The sequence below is a fragment of the Argentina silus genome (genome assembly GCF_951799395.1).
Source record: "Argentina silus genome assembly, chromosome: 9".
In the NCBI taxonomy this organism is placed as follows: domain Eukaryota; kingdom Metazoa; phylum Chordata; class Actinopteri; order Argentiniformes; family Argentinidae; genus Argentina; species Argentina silus.
This window is the reverse complement of record NC_139663.1, coordinates 5,606,372-5,614,684: the sequence shown is the minus strand read 5'-3', so window position 1 is coordinate 5,614,684 and position 8,313 is coordinate 5,606,372. Positions and strand designations below refer to the sequence as shown.

Sequence of the window (8,313 nt, the reverse complement as noted above, 5' to 3'; positions counted from 1 at the left end):
TGCAGCCAAAGAAGAGGGCTTTGTTGAAGTTGAACCGTCAAGTTTCAGACCATCTGAAGCATCCCTACACCAGCCAGTCCAATCTGAGTCATGAAGAAGAGGGTTTGAATTTCCGAAACAGTGATTTCCTCCAGTATCTTCTTGGTTTCTAAGGAGTGTGTGTGTGGTGTGTGTGTGTGTGTGTGTGTGTGTGTGTGTGTGTGTGTGTGTCTGTGTGTGTGTGTGTGTGTGTGTGTGTGTGTGTGTGTGTGTGTGTGTGTGTGTGTGTGTGTCTGTGGAGTCTCACCCATGGGGGTTGCGGTCCTGTAAGATGTCCAGCCCCTGTCTGCAGAGTGAGGAGTGTTGCCCGTGTATGTCCGAACAGTGGGACAACTGCTGCGACCACTGCTGTGACTTGTGCTGTGACCTTTGCCTAGATGTATGCTGCGGTCTATGTTCGAGAGACTGCAGCTACACCTTCTGCACCTTCTTCCTCCGCCTGGTGCAGAGCTGCGCCCTGTTCTTCACGCCGGACCAACCCGCCACCACAGAGACATTGGGTGAGTCTCCACCATTCATGCCTAAGTCATTCATCAACCACTAGGATGTATATGCTTTGTTTCTCAAACAGACTAATGTTGTTATGTTTGTGGTATGGTTTGTGTTGTAGATTCTATGCTGGATTTGGGACAGCAGGTATAGACCATATGAGAGTAAAGACAGGACTAGGCTGATGGGCAAATCTACCAGGTACTACAACGATCGCTCATCATGTAACATGTGACGCATGCTTTAGTGTACAGTGTCAGTGCATTTTGATGCGATTTATAAATGTATACACAGTGTACAGTAAGTGCCTATATGATCCGCATTAGCTGGAGTTGAATCAAATCAAGACTGAATAAGTTAACTGACACAGCTCATTTTATATCCTTTTGGGATGTTGTGTACCTAAATAACAGCAGCTCTGAGAGAATTAATGTTCTCTAATCCAGGTTGACCCCTAATAATCTGGCCAAGCGTGTGTGATTCTGTGGCATAGATCCAGCCATGCTCATTGTCTACATCAGACTGCATTTCAGTGATAGCCTACAGCACAGACCTTCTCTTTAAGCTCTTTGATCCCAAGACACCGGGACAATGACAAAAATCTCCTATTTATTTATCAACAGCGACCAGCCATGCAACAAAGCTAGTGGTGATGCTAGCCCTTACACCCCAACTATCATACTGCCAGCCTGGTGAGACAATGAGACTCGACTCCACCAGCTGTATGCCAATCCCTCTCATCCTTACCACAGTACAAACTCACCTACCACGGCTGCCAAATTGTAGGTGTTGTTGTGAATAATTACCGTCCAGTGATATTGGTGCGTGCGTTCTGGGGACAAAGCAGAAAAACCTGAAAGCACACCCTGTGTGGAATCTCTGATTAGTAGAGAAGTGCTGTCTCTCACTGAATGTGTGCCTGGGACTCGGGAGCAGTATTGTAAGTGAGAACAAGTATACGCAAACATTTTGAGAAGCTGCTCAGGGAATAAGAGAAAGTAATGAAAAAAGAAGAGGCGTTGGGAGAACTTGGAGTACTTTGTGTACAGTTTATGAACTGAAGAAAAACGGGAAAGAAAGTCACTAACTTAGAGAGTGGTGAAAGGTAAATAAACATTTTTGTTGTTTGACTGTACTTAGGAAATCCTGTAGCCATTTTTCTTCTTCTGAGTATAAGCATAAGTAGAAATATATCTTGTTTAGTCGTGAAGTTTTGCTTTAATTAGTACAGCGCCATGGAGACAATCACTTTGTCAAGACATCACTTACTGTCATTATTTTGCCCAAGATACCAAAAGGTATTTTAAAAGAGCTCATTACAGTGATACATTTGTTCATCGTGGGTTAGGCATTTTGTGGAGGATTATGTAAAGTCGATAAAATGGTGCCCTGCTACTGAGAACATGCATCATAACATGGATATCTTACTGTACATGGCAACATACCGCATACTGTAGGGTTAAATTACAGTGAGGTAAATACCATTGATATGGTGCTGAGGCACCGAAACAGTGTCTACCCACAGGCAGGCCATAAGACTGCCCCCCCCCCCCCCCCCGAATGATTGCACTATTCCTGTAAATTATTGCTGCTACATAACACTTGATATTGTATTACTACTGTTATTATTGCAACCATTACTGCTGCTACTTACACTACACCCTATGCACTACTATTGTCACTGTTTTATTATTACTATATTGTATTGTTGATTAGTTGATTGCTGTTGACTGTTGTTGATTGAGGATTGAGATTGCATGATAAAGAACCTTCAAGATCCCAAAGCATTTCACCATATAAATTATTGCTGTATGCAATGTACGTGACAAATACAATTTGATTTTGTTTGAGTGTGTGGGTGTGGGTGTGGGTGTGGGTGTGGGTGTGGGTGTGGGTGTGGGTGTGGGTGTGTCACCAGTGTGTTCGGTCCATGTCATCAGCCAGGGCCACACCTTCTGCCTCGTGGTCATGAGTAATAGTAAGACATTTGTATGTGACACAGTAAGTAGAATAAATCATACAACTGACTTCTAATCCACAAAACATTCACCTTGATTGACACAAGATAGAGACAGTGAAGAAGTCAGTCAAATACATACTTTGCCATGTTGATTGTGAAGGAGTCAACCTCCTTCCCTACAAAGACATTATTTTAGTAAGATAATTTATTGTATTTTGGGATTTAGCAAGTAATTCAATGTGTATATGTTTTCAAGTCAATTCTTATTCATTCAACAGAACTCCACACAGATTATCAGTCTGTCGGCTGGTAATTAATTGGCTAGCTAACACAGGTGTAGTTGACTACAAGGCACTGCATTTAGAGCAGGTGTTGCACTGTGTTTGGTTGTCTCTTTGCATGAGGTGAGCCACAGCTTTTTGCCCTGAGTTTTGTATGCTTTTACTTGCTTTTAAATAAATGTAAAAAAACAACAACTATTTCGCAGTGATGAGCCTATGACTACTGTAGATCGATTGACAGACTGATGATTGATTAATGATTAACAGACTGATTAAATGATTGATTCTTTCAGCAGTGAGTGGGGAGCCAAATATGGGCTGCTGCTACAGTGGGAGTGAGGAGGAGGAGGAGGAGAAGTATAGAGACTCTGACGACGGCTGTAAGAGGTGCTGCCTGAGGACCAGGGACTGTCTGATGAGCGGGGAGTGTGGGAGGGCACTGCAGATCGCCAACGTCTGCGCCATGTGTGGCATGTGCATCCGCATGTTCATGTGTAAGTTCAGAGATCAAAACCAAGGGGAGAAGAAGAGTTCAGAAACATTCATATGTTACGTCAAGCATCTTTGTCCACACCAGTGATATGATTTAATTTTCCTAATGGCGATATGTAATGGTATGGGGATTGAAATATGAGAACTCAAACTGAATTGAATTTATCCATATCAGATAAACATTAATGTACTGTACATGATGATAGAGAATAATGGGTAGTACTTTACATAACAGTTTGGAATAAGTAGGTAATAGCAAGGTAATTACCAGTATTTACTTATAATTACCAGTAACAAGACAATTACCTTGTTATATCAAGGTAAGTAGTTTCTACTTAATTATTTTGCTTGAACGACGCTTGTTTCCGTGTTACACTGTTTCCATATTGCTCTTGAATCATTGAAACTGATGAGCACACTTTTAATTTGATTTATAACCAAGTATCAGAACTGGAAAATGCTGTAATACATATTTCTGTTTTGTTCTAGCCTTGTATCCCATCTTAACCTCACAACTAAGACCATGGTTTGTTTCCCAAAAACAGAGAAGGTAGTTTCTATGAAATAAAGTGGTATCACAGCTGGACAATACTATATTACCTTTTTCCATTTTATTCTACCCTTGTATACCATATCCCAGCCTGCCAAGTAAGACGATGTTTACCATGGTTAGACCACCAGTCAGTGATACACTAAGTCATACCTGTCAGTATGCATGCATCCACTCCATTGTATCATTAACACAGCAAAAAGCTACCTAATGGGTCTGATACATACTGTAGGCCTACATGAAGGGTATATGGATGACTCCGTATAGTTATTGTAAATGTACAATTTCCCTTATTAACATATTGAGACGTTGACATTAGTAATAATAAGATGTTCAGTAGGTATTGTTGCTCTGTAATGTACCTGTAATCGTTTGTGGGTGGAGTCAACACCTTTAAAACCTTGTGTATCATACGTTGTTGGAGTTGGCTCTTTGACTGAACTGAATAATATTTCCAATGATATTCACCACAATGTTTCATAATAGAATATTCAATACAGGTTCTTGACCTTACAATACAAAGATAGTTCTATGGCTCAAGTTCCACATGTAATGTATGAGCTAGCTCCTTTCAACTGAGGCTAATGTTCACTTTTTGAACACAGCTCCAGTATCTGTACTAAACGTAGCAATACTCTGTAACCTTTGAAAATAATCCTTGGTGACCATCAAACAAAAGTTAAACAGTACTTCAATTAGGTGTATCATCCAACTTAACTTAACTTAACTCAACTTAATGTATCAGACCAATTGGGGAGCTTAAAACAGTAACCACGGTCTTAATTGAGGTTAAGACTGCCTACAAGGCTAGAACAAAATGGGAACAGGTAATACATAATTTTCCAGCTCATTATATCACAGTAGCTACTTTCTTAAAGTAATTGTCTTTCGTGTATCTGGTAACTACAGGTAATTACCAAACCATCTTGTTAACCACTTATTCCGAGCTGTCATGTAAACTCTTACCGAATAATGTATATAAAAAATGCATAAAGGTCCAGTATGTAGACTTGAGCTCTTGAGAATAGTGCTTAATGACCATGAAACATTAAGGAATGAGATTGCATGATAAAGAACCTTCAGTGGAGAGCGCTATTTTGGTCAGAAACAAAACACTTTCTACAATCTGGTGTTGTGGTCAAGCACTGGTCTTTATGTACTGTACTGTTGTACATTTGCCACTATATTATAGCATATTGTATATTTTCAAATTGGTTGAGTGTTGCCAAAGAGGGCAGCAATGTGCCAAACTACATGCTACCCCTTTAATCATACTGACACCTGTTAGTAACATTTTCTCTGTATGTTTCACAGAGCCATGACACACCTGCTCTTGTTCCTGTGGCTGCCACTCAGAGCTGAGAACAAAGAGACAGGTATGCTCTCCCAATGGGACCCACCCAGGAAACCACAAAGGGGGACACCCCACCCAGGATGCACCCAAGACCCACCCACAATGCCTTCCAGCCACAGAGCTCCAGCACCAGGCCAAGCAGGACAATTGTGTTACCAGTCCTGCTCCAGTGCTCTACTGAACTGAACTCCTAAAATAAGAAGGATTTTGGGAGAATGCCCAAACAGAAACATAACAAAGTGCTGCCTGCAGCCTTTTTACAATTGGAGGAATTCACAGGGAGTCTGGAATCAAATTCAAACAGGCAAACAAACTGATCTACAGAGACTTCTTGGAGATGTGAGTGAGATGGCATGCGAATGAGAGAGAGAGAGAGAGAGAGAGAGAGAGAGAGAGAGAAAGAGAGAGAGAGAGAGAGAGAGAGAGAGAGAGAGAGAGAGAGAGAGATAAGAAGAGGAGAGAAGATTGAATGTGAGGAAAAGGAAAGAGTATTGTGGTGCTGAATCATAGGAGTATGGATGCAATCTAAACTCATATATGCAAGAGGCTTTAGCTATACAATGCGAAAACAGCGTAGCTGCATTTATATGTTGTATGAGTCAAACACATTTCCCTGGTGCATAAATGCACATTTGGTGTTTACACATAGCCAGCAAAAACATATTTATAGAGGAAAGTAAATAAAAGTGCTACATTCACAAGAGAACAAAGTGCACATACCTGTAATACCATATCTATATCGACCATATCTATATGGTGCTAATACTGTATGAATTAAAACATACTTTCTCCTCGTGCAGGAACTATGTTAAACTAGGACATATGGCTATTGATTTCTGTAGGGCCCCAAAGAATGTATATCCTTAGATAACTGGAGTGGTTATGATCCATGACCCAATGTCAGCACAGGCCTTGGAAAGGAGGGTCTGGTGTCTAATGATTAACAGTCTGGTGGAGTCCTGGAGTGTATCCCCAGACCTATTCATTCCTCTCCTCTCTGTATTCTCTCTCTCCCCCCTCTCCCCCCCCATCCCCTATCTAGACGCTGTGCACTCAGTCTTTCTCTGAACTTTATCTCATATACTATGCAGATATGCCTTCGTGGCCTCTTCAGTGTTGAGATTGACCTTCCCTCTTCTAAAGTTTGAGTCTGTTCTGTGTTTATCATTGCTCTATCAGCAGAGCATTACTCTTGCAGTGAGAGTGCGGTGTGGGAAAATATGAGATGAAACAATCCATTGCTGTTCTTGTGCAGAGAGACTGTTATCACGTACAGTATTTATTGTGCTCAGGTAATTGTTTCATATAGCTGGGGGTGAAAATATGGGTATGATTCAGTCTTAATTGGATTTGTGTAGCCCCGTAGGAGTTATGTATAGTAGCATCATTGTGTCCACAATGTACTGTAATCAATAAAGACCTGCTCGGTTATTGCCTGGCACAAGACTATAATTTAGTTTGAGAGAGATTGGATTTGATACATCCATGAGAAATGATGAATTTTTCTCCTGTTTCCTAATGTATTGAGGGACCTGTGGCCTAATGTTTAACTCCTAGCTACCATACTGTGTGGACGATATCATATTTTTTGTTATACACAATAAAGGCATAAGGCCTTGTCTCAGGGGACCATTTCAAGAAGAATGTACTCGTACACAGTTAGCAAGGTATGGGCACACACTGTGAGCAGCACAATAATAGAAAGCCAGGACAGAGGCGGAAGACCAGGAAGACCAGGCCTGGCAACTTCCAATAAGAGGGGAAAAAAAGAAGATTTGTGAGGATTTTATTTCTTTCCCCCCTTCTATCTTTCATCGCTGTCTTCAGTGATCGTCTCTCTCCTAAATGTATTGTCCTCAACCTCGACTCTGACTGTCCTCCTACAGTGATTTGTGATTTCCTGTGTCCACTGGGTGGATGTTGACAGGCATTATCTGGGCCTGTCAATCATTTGCTTTTGAGCACCAGAGAATCCTCATGGCCCCGCCAAAACATTGCAAGCCAGATTTATGCATCTATATTGCATGTGTCTTGTTAAGAAATCCGGCATGACATATACAATCATGGATCGATTGATGGGCGCTTTGAAGCAGAGCTCATTCAAATTTGATTAGACAATAAATGTCGCGCACTGCATAAATATTTCCTCATTTCTATTGTATCCCTGCTGTTACGGTCAGAGCTAAAGAACCCAAGCGCAGGACAGAGAGTCAGGGCACATATATTATAGGAACTGGGTTTTAATGAAGGAATGGGGGGAACGGAATGGCAGGGCAGAATGACAAGCAGGGCAGGGTGGCAGGCCACGCCGGCAGTGCAGACAGGGCAGGTAGGCGGGGCAGGCATGACAGGTAGGCAAGCAGGCAGTGCAGGTAGGTAGGTGGGTGGGTGGGTGGGCCAGGCAGGGCAGGGCAGGGCAGGGCAGGAACAGGGAAGTGGCAGTGTAGAAACAACAAACGATCTGCCGATGAATGGATGGGAAGCCAGGGTTTAAATACAGCATGGTGATGAGTTGATGAACCGCAGGTGTGTAGACAAAGCAGGTAGAGTGGATGACGTCAACTAGCTGGAACCTGGGGCCACGCCCACACCCATACACAGACAGACAGAGACAGACAGGGGAGAGAGAGCCCGGCACAGGCTAGGTGGAACTGGAGGGCGTGACATCCTGCAGAGATGCAAGCATAAAAAGTCAGGCATAATCAATACAACACAAAACACAAAACCAGTATTATTCCATCAGTCACTTCTTATGCAGCAATTCAAGATGCAGTATTTGCTTGTCTAATATGTTTTTGCTGAAGAAGTCAGTTTCCTATCCAACTGTCAACACCCCCATTCAGCTGTCAGCTTAGTTTGACCTGGTTCTGTGAGGTGGTGAGAGGTGTTTCCTCCACAACACAACTACTATACCAAATCTGTCCCCTGGACTCAGATCACACCTCTGCGACCACAAAGCAACACAGACAAAGACGGCACCAGCCTCTTGAAGTGACTGCCTCTTCTGACTTTGAAATGTGGCAGGTCTTTCTAATCTCTGGTTTAAAAAGTCTTAACAACATTAACAATTCTTCCTAACAGGGCTGCTCTGGCCTCACTCCATTTCTTGCGAAGCATGAAGCAGCTACTTCGGCTTAAAAGGGAAAAG

General features: G+C 42.3%; 1 long non-coding RNA gene across 1 annotated transcript; it reads left to right on the top strand.

The window, feature by feature from the left end:
• Positions 1–1,478: 1,478 nt before the first annotated feature.
• LOC310810201 lies at positions 1,479–6,472 on the top strand. The gene is made up of 3 exons (XR_014554422.1): positions 1,479–1,633; positions 3,063–3,263; positions 5,126–6,472. It is a non-coding gene; the product is annotated as an uncharacterized lncRNA (long non-coding RNA).
• Positions 6,473–8,313: the final 1,841 nt, after the last annotated feature.